This window comes from Bacillus rossius, unplaced genomic scaffold (genome assembly GCF_032445375.1).
Source record: "Bacillus rossius redtenbacheri isolate Brsri unplaced genomic scaffold, Brsri_v3 Brsri_v3_scf830, whole genome shotgun sequence".
NCBI lineage: Eukaryota > Metazoa > Arthropoda > Insecta > Phasmatodea > Bacillidae > Bacillus > Bacillus rossius.
Genome location: NW_026963064.1, coordinates 10001 through 22343, shown reverse-complemented (window position 1 = coordinate 22343; position 12343 = coordinate 10001). Strand labels below are relative to the sequence as shown.

At 51.4% G+C, this 12343-nt stretch overlaps 1 non-coding gene across 1 annotated transcript in view; it reads left to right on the top strand.

The window, feature by feature from the left end:
* Positions 1–12097: 12097 nt before the first annotated feature.
* The window catches only part of LOC134545671 (small subunit ribosomal RNA), a 1990-nt gene continuing 1744 nt past the window's right edge, over positions 12098–12343 (top strand). The window contains exon 1 of the ribosomal RNA XR_010078699.1: positions 12098–12343. This exon is cut by the window's right edge and continues 1744 nt beyond it. This is a non-coding gene — a ribosomal RNA (small subunit ribosomal RNA).

Sequence of the window (12343 nt, the reverse complement as noted above, 5' to 3'; positions counted from 1 at the left end):
GCCCCTCGGACTCCGTGCGCCAGCCTGTAATAGCGAATCGGGACTTAGAAAAAAAATTCGAGCAGGGAGCCAGAACATTTTCCCGGCGATCGAGGCCTCCGCGGCCGAGGAATTTGTCATTGGTGATTTTGCATGTTAAATTAACATGTGTATTAACACAGGCTTGGAGAAGCAAGCCTGCGGGACTCTGCAATACATTGAGCGGGCAGCCAGAAAATTCTGGCGGCGACCGTGGCCTCCGCGGCCGGGGAAATAATCCTCTGTAATTTTACATGTTAAATTAACATGTGTATTAACACAGGCTTGGAGAAGCAAGCCTGCGGGACTCTGCAATACATTGAGCGGGGAGCCAGAAATTTCTGGCGGCGACCGAGGCCTCTGCGGCCGGGATAATAATCCTTGGTAATTTTACATGTTAAATTAACATGTGTATTAACACAGGCTGGGAGAACTAGGCATTCTGGACTTTGAAAAATTTCGAGCAGGGGCCGGAGAAATTCTCCCGGCGACCGAGGCCTCCGCGGCCGGGAGAACTCTCGGCGCTCGGGCTCCGCGTCTACCCATGGGGAGCGGGCAGCCAGAAAATTCTGGCGGCGACCGAGGCCTCCGCGGCCGAGGAAAAGGTCATTGGTAATATTACATGTTAAATTAACATGTGTATTAACACATGCTGGGAGAAGCAGGCATTCTGGACTTTGAAAAATTTCGAGCAGGGGCCGGAGAAATTCTCCCGGCGACCGAGGCCTCCGCGGCCGGGAGAACTCTCGGCGCTCGGGCTCCGCGTCTACCCTTGGGGAGCGGGCAGCCAGAAAATTCTGGCGGCGACCGAGGCCTCCGCGGCCGAGGAAATGGTCCTTGGTGATTTTACATGTTAAATTAACATGTGTATTAACACAGGCTGGGAGAAGCAGGCATTCTGGACTTTGGAAAATTTCGAGCAGGGGCCGGAGAAAATCTCCCGGCGACCGAGGCCTCTGCGGCCGGGAGAACTCTCGGCGCTCGGGCTCCGGGTGTACCCGCGGCAAGGCCCATTTTGTGTTATATAGGGGGTAGTGGTGTCCCGAGGGGGAAAAAATTAACATGTTAAATACTGCTTCCAGGCAATAGGAAAATGTCTCGGCGACGGAACACACCACTACCCGGCGAATTCCCGCCCCTCGGACTCCGTGCGCCAGCTAGTAAGAGCGAATCGGGACTTGGAAAAAATTTTATCGGGGAGCCAGAAAATTCTCCCGGCGATCAAGGCAATCACCGCCGGGAGAATTTTTTCTAGCTAACCGATTGAAATTTTCAAAGTACCAATTGCCTCGAAAACAACCACGAACGTAAAACAACCACGAACGGAAAACAACCACGAACGACAACAACCACGAACGACAACAACCACGAACGACAACAACCACGAACGGAAAACAACCCCGAACGACAACAACCACGAACGCACAACAACCACGAATGAAAACAACCACGAACAGTAAACAACCACGAACGAAAACAACCACGAACGAAAACCACCTCGTTCGTGGTTGTTCGCCTTGTGGGGCGAATCGGGACATCATGCAAATAGCTGGAGACATTCTCCCGGCGATCGAGGCCTCGGCGCCCGGGAAAAATGCCCGCGCTCGGGCGTTGTGGGCACCCATTGCATGGCCCATTTTGGGTTATATAGGGGGTAGTGGTGTCCCGAGGGGGAAAAAATTAACATGTTAAATACTGCTCCCAGGCAATTGTAAAATGTCTCGGCGACGGAAGGCACCACTACCCGGCATATTTCCGCCCCTCGGACTCCGTGCGCCAGCCTGTAATAGCGAATCGGGACTTAGAAAAAATTCGAGCAGAGAGCCAGAAAATTCTCCCGGCGATGGAGGCCTCCGCGGCCGAGGAAATTGTCATTGGTGATTTTGCATGTTAAATTAACATGTGTATTAACACAGGCTTGGAGAAGCAAGCCTGCGGGACTCTGCAATACATTGAGCGGGGAGCCAGAAAATTCTGGCGGCGACCGAGGCCTCCGCGGCCGGGAGAACTCTCGGCGCTCGGGCTCCGCGTCTACACATGGGGAGCGGGCAGCCAGAAAATTCTGGCGGCGACCGAGGCCTCCGCGGCCGAGGAAATGGTCCTTGGTGATTTTACATGTTAAATTAACATGTGTATTAACACAGGCTGGGAGAAGCAAGCCTGCGGGTCGCTGCAATATATTGAGCGGGGAGCCAGAAATTTCTGGCGGCGATCGAGGCCTCCGCGGCCGGGGAAATAATCCTCGGTAATTTTACATGTTAAATTAACATGTGTATTAACACAGGCTTGGAGAAGCAAGCCTGCGGGTCTCTGCAATACATTGAGCGGGGAGCCAGAAATTTCTGGCGGCGACCGAGGCCTCTGCGGCCGGGATAATAATCCTTGGTAATTTTACATGTTAAATTAACATGTGTATTAACACAGGCTGGGAGAACTAGGCATTCTGGACTTTGAAAAATTTCGAGCAGGGGCCAGAGAAATTCTCCCGGCGACAGAGGCCTCCGCGGCCGGGAGAAATCTCGGCGCTCGGGCAGCGCGTCTACCCATGGGGAGCGGGCAGCCAGAAAATTCTGGCGGCGACCGAGGCCTCCGCGGACGAGGAAAAGGTCATTGGTAATATTACATGTTAAATTAACATGTGTATTAACACATGCTGGGAGAAGCAGGCATTCTGGACTTTGAAAAATTTCGAGCAGGGGCCGGAGAAATTCTCCCGGCGACCGAGGCCTCCGCGGCCGGGAGAACTCTCGGCGCTCGGGCTCCGCGTCTACCAATGGGGAGCGGGCAGCCAGAAAATTCTGGCGGCGACCGAGGCCTCCGCGGCCGAGGAAATGGTCCTTGTTGATTTTACATGTTAAATTAACATGTGTATTAACACAGGCTGGGAGAAGCAAGCCTGCGGGACTCTGCAATACATTGAGCGGGGAGCCAGAAAATTCTGGCGGCGACCGAGGCCTCCGCGGCCGAGGAAATGGTCCTCAATGATTTTACATGTTAAATTAACATGTGTATTAACACAGGCTGGGAGAAGCAAGCCTGCGGGACTCTGCAATACATTGAGCGGGGAGCCAGAAAATTCTGGCGGCGACCGAGGCCTCCGCGGCCGGGGAAATAATCCTCGGTAATTTTACATGTTAAATTAACATGTGTATTAACACAGGCTGGGAGAAGCAGGCATTCTGGACTTTGAAAAATTTCGAGCAGGGGCCGGAGAAATTCTCCCGGCGACCGAGGCCTCCGCGGCCGGGAGAACTTCGGCGCTCGGGCTCCGCGTGTACACGCCGCAAGGCCCATTTTGGGTTATATAGGGGGTAGTGGTGTCTCTGGAGGGAAAAAATACACGGTAAATATTGCAGCCAGAGCCTATGGCAATCTGTTGGCGACCGAGGCCTCCACACCCCGGCAAATTTTCGGCTCTCGGACTGTGTGTATTCCACTGGAGACAGGCCTGCGGGACTCTGTAATATATTGAGCCGGGAGCCAGAAAATTCTGGCGGCGACCGAAGCCTCCGCGGCCGGGGAAATAATCCTCGGTAATTTTACATGTTAAATTAACATGTGTATTAACACAGGCTGGGAGAAGCAAGCCTGCGGGTCGCTGCAATATATTGAGCGGGGAGCCAGAAAATTCTGGCGGCGACCGAGGCCTCCGCGGCCGGGGAAATAATCCTCGGTAATTTTACATGTTAAATTAACATGTGTATTAACACAGGCTTGGAGAAGCAAGCCTGCGGGACTCTGCAATACATTGAGCGGGGAGCCAGAAAATTCTGGCGGCGACCGCGGCCTCTGCGGCCAGGGAAATAATCCTCGGTAATTTTACATGTTAAATAACCATGTGTATTAACACAGGCTGGGAGAAGCAAGCATGCGGGACTCTGCAATATATTGAGCAGGGAGCCAGAAAATTCTGGCTGCGACCGAGGCCTCTGCGGCCGAGGAAATGGTCATTGGTAATTTTACATGTTAAATTAACATGTGTTTTAACACAGGCTGGGAGATGCAGGCATTCTGGACTTAGAAAAATTTCGAGCAGGGGCCCGAGAAATTCTCCCGGCGACCGAGGCCTCCGCGGCCGGGAGAACTCTCGAAAACCACCTCGTTCGTGGTTGTTTGCCGTGCGGGGCGAATCGGGAAATCTAGCAAATAGCTGAAGACATTCTCCCGGCGATGGAGGCCTCGGCGGCCGGGAAAAACGCCCGCGCTCGGGCGTTGCGCGCCCCCTTGGCAAGGCCCATTTTGGGTTATATAGGGGGTAGTGGTGTCCCGAGGGGAAAAAATTAACATGTTAAATACTGCTCCCAGGCAATTGTAAAATGTCTCGGCGACGGAAGGCACCACTACCCGGCATATTTACGCCCCTCGGACTCCGTGCGCCAGCCTGTAATAGCGAATCGGGACTTAGAAAAAAAATTCGAGCAGGGAGCCAGAACATTTTCCCGGCGATCGAGGCCTCCGCGGCCGAGGAATTTGTCATTGGTGATTTTGCATGTTAAATTAACATGTGTATTAACACAGGCTTGGAGAAGCAAGCCTGCGGGACTCTGCAATACATTGAGCGGGCAGCCAGAAAATTCTGGCGGCGACCGAGGCCTCCGCGGCCGGGGAAATAATCCTCTGTAATTTTACATGTTAAATTAACATGTGTATTAACACAGGCTTGGAGAAGCAAGCCTGCGGGACGCTGCAATACATTGAGCGGGGAGCCAGAAATTTCTGGCGGCGACCGAGGCCTCTGCGGCCGGGATAATAATCCTTGGTAATTTTACATGTTAAATTAACATGTGTATTAACACAGGCTGGGAGAACTAGGCATTCTAGACTTTGAAAAATTTCGAGCAGGGGCCGGAGAAATTCTCCCGGCGACCGAGGCCTCCGCGGCCGGGAGAACTCTCGGCGCTCGGGCTCCGCGTCTACCCATGGGGAGCGGGAAGCCAGAAAATTCTGGCGGCGACCGAGGCCTCCGCGGCCGAGGAAATGGTCCTTGGTGATTTTACATGTTAAATTAACATGTGTATTAACACAGGCTGGGAAAAGCAAGCCTGCGGGACTCTGCAATATATTGAGCGGGGAGCCAGAAAATTCTGGCGGCGACCGAGGCCTCCACGGCCGGGGAAATAATCCTCGGTAATTTAACATGTTAAATTAACATGTGTATTAACACAGGCTTGGAGAAGCATGCCTGCGGGACTCTGCAATACATTGAGCGGGGAGCCAGAAAATTCTGGCGGCGACCGAGGCCTCTGCGGCCGAGGAAATGGTCATTGGTAATTTTACATGTTAAATTAACATGTGTATTAACACAGGCTGGGAAAAGCAAGCCTGCGGGACTCTGCAATATATTGAGCGGGGAGCCAGAAAATTCTGGCGGCGACCGAGGCCTCCACGGCCGGGGAAATAATCCTCGGTAATTTAACATGTTAAATTAACATGTGTATTAACACAGGCTGGGAGAAGCAGGCATTCTGGACTTTGAAAAATTTCGAGCAGGGGCCGGAGAAATTCTCCCGGCGACCGAGGCCTCCGCGGCCGGGAGAACACTCGGCGCTCGGGCTCCGCGTGTACCCGCGGCAAGGCCCATGTTGGGTTATATAGGGGGTAGTGGTGTCCCGAGGGGGAAAAAATTAACATGTTAAATACAGCTTCCAGGCAATAGAAAAATGTCTCGGCGACGGAAGGCACCACTACCCGGCGAATTCCCGCCCCTCTGACTCCGTGCGCCAGCCTGTAATAGCGAATCGGGACTTAGAAAAAATTCGAGCAGGGAGCCAGACAATTCTGTCGGCGACCGAGGCCTCCGTGGCCGGGGAAATAATCCTCGGTAATTTTACATGTTAAATTAACATGTGTATTAACACAGGCTTGGAGAACCAAGCCTGCGGGACTCTGCAATACATTGAGCGGGGAGCCAGAAAATTCTGGCGGCGACCGAGGCCTCCGCGGCCGGGGAAATAATCCTCGGTAATTTTACATGTTAAATTAACATGTGTATTAACACAGGCTTGGAGAACCAAGCCTGCGGGACTCTGCAATACATTGAGAGGTGAGCCAGAAAATTCTGGCGGCGACCGAGGCCTCCGCGGCCGAGGAAATGGTCCTCGGTGATTTTACATGTTAAATTAACATGTGTATTAACACAGGCTGGGAGAAGCAAGCCTGCGGGACTCTGCAATATATTGAGCGGGGAGCCAGAAAATTCTGGCGGCGACCGAGGCCTCCACGGCCGGGGAAATAATCCTCGATAATTTAACATGTTAAATTAACATGTGTATTAACACAGGCTGGGAGAAGCAGGCATTCTGGACTTTGAAAAATTTCGAGCAGGGGCCGGAGAAATTCTCCCGGCGACCGAGGCCTCCGCGGCCGGGAGAACTTCGGCGCTCGGGCTCTGCGTGTACCCACCGCAAGGCCTATTTTGGGTTTTATAGGGGGTAGTGGTGTCTCTGGAGGGAAAAAATACACGGTAAATATTGCAGCCAGAGCCTATGGCAATCTGTTGGCGACCGAGGCCTCCACACCCCGGCAAATTTTCGGCTCTCGGACTGTGTGTATTCCACTGGAGACAGGCCTGCGGGACTCTGTAATATATTGAGCCGGGAGCCAGAAAATTCTGGCGGCGACCGAGGCCTCCGCGGCCGAGGAAAAGGTCATTGGTAAAATTACATGTTAAATTAACATGTGTATTAACACAGGCTGGGAGAAGCAGGCATTCTGGACTTAGAAAAATTTCGAGCAGGGGCCCGAGAAATTCTCCCGGCTACGAGGCCTCCGCGGCCGGGAGAACTCTCGGCGCTCGGGCTCCGCGTCTACACATGGGGAGCGGGCAGCCAGAAAATTCTGGCGGCGACCGAGGCCTCCGCGGCCGAGGAAATGGTCCTTGGTGATTTTACATGTTAAATTAACATGTGTATTAACACAGGCTGGGAGAAGCAAGCCTGCGGGTCGCTGCAATATATTGAGCGGGGAGCCAGAAATTTCTGGCGGCGACCGAGGCCTCCGCGGCCGGGGAAATAATCCTCGGTAATTTTACATGTTAAATTAACATGTGTATTAACACAGGCTTGGAGAAGCAAGCATGCGGGACTCTGCAATATATTGAGCAGGGAGCCAGAAAATTCTGGCTGCGACCGAGGCCTCTGCGGCCGAGGAAATGGTCATTGGTAATTTTACATGTTAAATTAACATGTGTTTTAACACAGGCTGGGAGATGCAGGCATTCTGGACTTAGAAAAATTTCGAGCAGGGGCCAGGGAAATTCTCCCTGCGACCGAGGCCTCCGCGGCCGGGAGAACTCTCGAAAACCACCTCGTTCGTGGTTGTTTGTCGTGCGGGGCGAATCGGGAAATCTAGCAAATAGCTGAAGACATTCTCCCGGCGATGGAGGTCTCGGCGGCCGGGAAAAACGCCCGCGCTCGGGCGTTGCGCGCCCCCTTGGCAAGGCCCATTTTGCGTTATATAGGGGGTAGTGGTGTCACGAGGGGAAAAAATTAACATGTTAAATACTGCTCCCAGGCAATTGTAAAATGTCTCGGCGACGGAAGGCACCACTACCCGGCATATTTACGCCCCTCGGACTCCGTGCGCCAGCCTGTAATAGCGAATCGGGACTTAGAAAAAAAATTCGAGCAGGGAGCCAGAACATTTTCCCGGCGATCGAGGCCTCCGCGGCCGAGGAATTTGTCATTGGTGATTTTGCATGTTAAATTAACATGTGTATTAACACAGGCTTGGAGAAGCAAGCCTGCGGGACTCTGCAATACATTGAGCGGGCAGCCAGAAAATTCTGGCGGCGACCGAGGCCTCCGCGGCCGGGGAAATAATCCTCTGTAATTTTACATGTTAAATTAACATGTGTATTAACACAGGCTTGGAGAAGCAAGCCTGCGGGACTCTGCAATACATTGAGCGGGGAGCCAGAAATTTCTGGCGGCGACCGAGGCCTCTGCGGCCGGGATAATAATCCTTGGTAATTTTACATGTTAAATTAACATGTGTATTAACACAGGCTGGGAGAACTAGGCATTCTGGACTTTGAAAAATTTCGAGCAGGGGCCGGAGAAATTCTCCCGGCGACCGAGGCCTCCGCGGCCGGGAGAACTCTCGGCGCTCGGGCTCCGCGTCTACCCATGGGGAGCGGGCAGCCAGAAAATTCTGGCGGCGACCGAGGCCTCCGCGGCCGAGGAAAAGGTCATTGGTAATATTACATGTTAAATTAACATGTGTATTAACACATGCTGGGAGAAGCAGGCATTCTGGACTTTGAAAAATTTCGAGCAGGGGCCGGAGAAATTCTCCCGGCGACCGAGGCCTCCGCGGCCGGGAGAACTCTCGGCGCTTGGGCAGCGCGTCTACCCATGGGGAGCGGGCAGCCAGAAAATTCTGGCGGTGACCGAGGCCTCCGCGGCCGAGGAAATGGTCCTTGGTGATTTTACATGTTAAATTAACATGTGTATTAACACAGGCTGGGAGAAGCAGGCATTCTGGACTTAGAAAAATTTCGAGCAGGGGCCGTTGAAATTCTCCCGGCGACCGAGGCCTCCGCGGCCGGGAGAACTCTCGGCGCTCGGGCTCCGCGTGTACACGCGTCAAGGCCCATTTTGGGTTATATAGGGTGTAGTGGTGTCTCTGGAGGGAAAAAATACACGGTAAATATTGCAGCCAGAGCCTATGGCAATCTGTTGGCGACCGAGGCCTCCACACCCCGGCAAATTTTCGGCTCTCGGACTGTGTGTATTCCACTGGAGACAGGCCTGCGGGACTGTGCAGTATATTGAGCGGGGAGCCAGGAAAATCTCCCGGCGACCGAGGCCTCCGCGGCCGAGGAAATGGTAATTGGTGGTTTTGCATGTAAAATTAACATGTGTATTAACACAAGCTGGGATGAGAGGAATTTGGCGGCGACCGAGGCCTCCTCACCCCGGCAAAATATCAGCTACCGGGCTCTGCATATTCCTACAGAAGCAGGCCTGCAGGACTCTGCAATATATTGAGCGGGAACCAGAAAATTCTGGCGGCGACCGAGGCCTCCGCGGCCGAGGAAAATTGTCATTGGTGGTTTGCATGTAAAATTAACATGTGTATTAACACAAGCTGTGACCAGAGGAATTTGGCGGCGACCGGGGCCTCCACACCCCGGCAAAATATCAGCTACCGGGCTCTGCTTATTCACATTCAAGCAGGCATTAGGGACTCTGAAAAGTTTCGGGCGGGGAGCCAGAAAATTCTCCCGGCCACAGAGCCCTCCCTCCCGAGAGTCTGTGTAAATGCCTGTTATACAGGCCCCATGAATTCCAGCCTTATAGGTTATTTTAAGTCTCCGTTCGTGGTTGTTCGTAAACAACTGCGATTCGGGATTTTGACCTATTTCCTATGATCATGTTCCCGGAAGTTAGCCAGCCTCTTTCAGTCAAAATCTCATATTTTGGGTACCTTTGTGAACCCATCGATAGGCCCATTTTGGGTATATTAGGGGGACATGCAATCGGGAAAAATTGGAATTATTTGCAATATGGAAAGAATATGTACATAAATGAAAAGGGAGTCCCCCCGAGTTTTCTCGCCCTATATATATTGCAAAAATATCCAATTAATTATTGTGGAACCTGTAGCACCTTTCTATGAAGCAGAATTAACATTACAGAACGGTTTGAATGCTACCACCTCAGTTTCTCTACAATGCATTGGATTTCAAAGAGGTGAATTACTGTGGATGGTACTGTTGTATGGCTAACAAATCGTCTGGGAAACAATGCAGAATTAAATTAAGAAGGTTGTATGTTTTCTGTTACATGGTGGAGGTGCCCTCTAGTACACAGTAAAATGTTTTGTGGACTGCAGCTCCTTGAGGAATTAATTCAGTATGGGTCTTGTAGTGGTCTGAAAGTGGATGATGAAAAAGAATGTATAATGGTATTCAGAGCACCTCGCGGTGAAGCGGACATGCTACCTCAAAATGCTTGATTGATTCATGCCCAGTTCCCCCAAGAAGCGGTACATTGAAAAAATTGATTTACTTTGTGGATGATACTAGCAAATACTATCCGCTGGGGGAAGTAAGCAGAAATTTGGTGGTCGTATGTTTGTTACATGGTAGAGGTGCTTTCTAGTACACAATGAAATGCTTGGTGTACCGCTGCTCCTTGAAGAATTAATTCCATATGGGTCTAGCCGTGGTCTTAACTGTGAACACGAAGAACTATCTAAAGTGGCCTATCTGTCTGAACTGCAATACACAAGCTGCGAGCCAATGCTATACCTTTCTCAGGTAACGAGCTCTTGTGCGGCGATTCGATTGGATGCGAAATGGTGGGGAACGCGTGTCCGGTCGTCTTAACCAAGTAATGGTTCCCCTCTGTTAACAATGAAATGTTTGATGGATCGCAGCTCCCTGAGAGACAAGTTTCAAAGGGGTTAGTCGCGGTCTTCAATCCTGGCCAAGGTGCAGTCACCATCTATAAGAGATACCTGCTTTACTGAAGGGTAGCAAGAGTTCCCTTGCCCGCATGTTGCTCCGTGGGGGTATATCAGTATAAAGGTAGAAGAAGCCATGATCGGAGCTTCGGTGGATGAGATTGGCGGAGAAGACATGTTCTTGTCTATCTGGTAGATCAGGGGGGTGGCAGCTGATCCGGAGAAAGCAAGCGGACTCCCGATGTTCCGTCGACTCCCAATGTACACTTGAAACATGCACATTTGGGTGGCGAGGGGGCGTTGTGGCCATCCGAAAACATGTCTTCATCTCTCTTATTGGTGGACCGCTGCTCCTTGAAGAATTAATTCCATATGGGTCTAGTCTTGGTGATAACTGTGAACACTAAGAACTATCTAAAGTGGCCTATCTGTCTGAACTGCAATACACTAGCTGCGAGCCAATGCTATACCTTTCTTAGGTAACGAGCTCTTGTGCGGCAATTCGATTGGATGCGAAATGGTGGGGAACGCGTGTCCTATCGTCTTAACCAAGTAATGGTTCCCCTCTGTTAACAATGAAATGTTTGATGGATCGCAGCTCCCTGAGAGACAAGTTTCAAAGGGGTTAGTCGCGGTCTTCAATCCTGGCCAAGGTGCAGTCACCATCTATAAGAGATACCTGCTTTACTGAAGGGTAGCAAGAGTTCCCTTGCCCGCATGTTGCTCCGTGGGGGTATATCAGTATAAAGGTAGAAGAAGCCATGATCGGAGCTTCGGTGGATGAGATTGGTGGAGAAGACATGTTCTTGTCTATCTGGTAGATCAGGGGGGTGGCAGCTGATCCGGAGAAAGCAAGCGGACTCCCGATGTTCCGTCGACTCCCAATGTACACTTAAAACATGCACATTTGGGTGGCGAGGGGGCGTTGTGGCCATCCGAAAACATGTCTTCATCTCTCTTATTGGTGGACCGCTGCTCCTTGAAGAATTAAATCCATATGGGTCTAGTCTTGGTGATAACTGTGAACACTAAGAACTATCTAAAGTGGCCTATCTGTCTGAACTGCAATACACTAGCTGCGAGCCAATGCTATACCTTTCTCAGGTAACGAGCTCTTGTGCGGCAATTCGATTGGATGCGAAATGGTGGGGAACGCGTGTCCTATCGTCTTAACCAAGTAATGGTTCCCCTCTGTTAACAATGAAATGTTTGATGGATCGCAGCTCCCTGAGAGACAAGTTTCAAAGGGGTTAGTCGCGGTCTTCAGCCCTGGCCAAAGGTGTTTAGAAATGAATACTTTTCGGACCAGTGGGCAAATTAGTTCACAGCGAGCCCACGGGCCAACGGTCTGCTCCCGCAGTGGGCCGCGCCCGAATGTGGGCACCGATCATATAATTTGAAATCCACTCGCCAAGTACCATGCGAGTTTCTAAGAGCGCGATATATTCGCCAGTGAAAGCCTTGGAAGTTTGGCCTCGCCTACTCCCTAGGAAAATTAATTAGAGATGGAAGGAAAGACTTTGCAATTGCAAAGCGGGTGTCGATATTGGGAAGTCGCCCCCGTACTTGTTGATACAGAAGGAAAAAAAAATGTACATCATAAGATTCGGACCCGGTGCTCTGCGGACCCGGGAGGTTCCTCCGAACGAAAAAAAAAGCTGCTAGCAGCTCCCTGGTTGATCCTGCCAGTAGTCATATGCTTGTCTCAAAGATTAAGCCATGCATGTCTAAGTGCAAGCCAAAATAAGGTGAAACCGCGAATGGCTCATTAAATCAGTTATGGTTCCTTAGATCGTACCACATGACTTGGATAACTGTGGTAATTCTAGAGCTAATACATGCTGAACTGAGTCCCGACCAGAAATGGGAGGGATGCTTTTATTAGATCAAAACCAATCGGCGTGGCTCGTCTGCG